We start from the raw sequence: 1,827 nt of genomic DNA on the forward strand, positions 1-1,827 counted from the left end.
GTCAGTTAAGCAACTCTTCCCTTCACCTGACCTGCTCTCTCTCTCTCTCTCTCTCTCTCTCTCTCTCTCACACACACACACACACACACACACACACACACACACACACTGGTTATTCCTTCAGCAAGCTCATCAGCTTTTGGTAAAATCTACTTGATAATTGGCAAGGAACTTCTAGTTTTGTATTTTATGATGAAATAGTAGAGAATCCTATTCTGACTCCATCTCTCTGTGTAAAGCTGAAAACTGAAAATAGTTCCCTGACTGTTGATGGCACAGCACTGAATTCAAGTCTATGTGCTCAGATTTCTTACTTGTGTGTATGAGACACAGAGGGAGACACAGCAAGATGGCAGGAGGGAGGGAAGGAGAGAGAGACACACACAGAGACAGAGACAGAGACAGAGACAGAGACAGAGACAGAGACAGAGAGACAGAGACAGAGACAAAGACAGAGAGACTGGGCATTGAATCCAGGGCTTTCACAATGAGCTGCATGCCCGCCCTTTTTAATTTTTCTTTTAACTTTGAGACAGGATCTCACTAAGTCACTGAATTGCTGGGCCAGACTCAGACTTTTGACTCTCCCCTCAGCCTCCCAGTGCTAGGTTTTTAGCTGTGCACCACCATGTCTGGCTCAAATGCTTTTTTCAAAAAGCCAGGATGCATGCCGGTTGTAAGGCACTCGTGGTTGGATTGCCGCATTGCCTCCTCTGATTTAGACGGATACAGAGAAGTAGCGTGACAAGTGCAGTTACAAGACAGCCCCACTTCGTAGGTGCAAAGTTTCAACCTGTCATTTCAGCCACAAGGAGACCACAGAGGGAGGATAGGAGTCCAGGGACAGCCTGAGCTGCACAGCAAGACCCTGACTCAAAACCACACACACACACACATGCACGCACAACTGACCACTGAGAAACCATCTTTTTTTAGGAAGGCTTTGGCATAAATACCATGTTGAAGAAATAAATCCATTTAGATATAAAGCAAGTGAGGGGAGTAGAGGCCTTTAGAGCTTCGGGACCCCGAGGTAAGGAGCCCAGGAAGCTCCTGCGTCCGTCAGGCACAGCCCAAGGCTGCAACAGGAAGTTGGAGTCGGGAGGTGGGCTAGAGGAAGTGGGGACTATGTTCGCACCTGCAGGCAAGAGAACCACTGAAAAACTTTAAGGCAAAGGATGGGGACCTGGGAGATAGCTCAGTAGAATAAGCGCTTGCCTGGCAAGCGTCAGGGCCCCTGAGTTCAATCCCTGGTTCTGCCAAAAATAAATAAAATAAATAAAGCAAAGGATGGTGTGATCTGAATTACCTGGGTTTTGTCTTTTTTTATTTTATTGATTTTTTAATTTTTTTTAACTGGGGATTAAACTCAGGCCCTGGCACTTGCCTGGCAAGCACTTATTCTACTGAGCTATCTCCCCAGCCCCGTTATCGGTGTTTTAGCAAGACACAGTGATCACAGCCATCACAGGGAATTGGTACTTGTCCGTGATACATCTTGCTTCTTTCTATTCCATTCCCCTCCCTTGTCCTAAGGGATCATGACTCAAAGGAGACTGGAAATGGCTACCAATTAGGCCTTGTAACATATGAGGAGTCTAGATCAGTTATTGTCAACAGCACCAAACAAGGCCAGCTGGTGGAGGAAAATAGTGTGGTCCCCCCACACACCCCAGCACTGCAAGGAGAACGTTGGATCGTGCAAGACTAGAGGAACAGGGAGGCCAGGCTTGGCAGGCAGGCCCCAGAAGGAGCTGTAGCCGCACCACCAAGGCCTTTCAGGCAAGTCCTGGGTGCCACGCTTTGTCTCACAATGTCAAATGGTAC

This window comes from Octodon degus, unplaced genomic scaffold, assembly GCF_000260255.1.
Source record: "Octodon degus isolate 3935 unplaced genomic scaffold, OctDeg1.0 scaffold00128, whole genome shotgun sequence".
In the NCBI taxonomy this organism is placed as follows: domain Eukaryota; kingdom Metazoa; phylum Chordata; class Mammalia; order Rodentia; family Octodontidae; genus Octodon; species Octodon degus.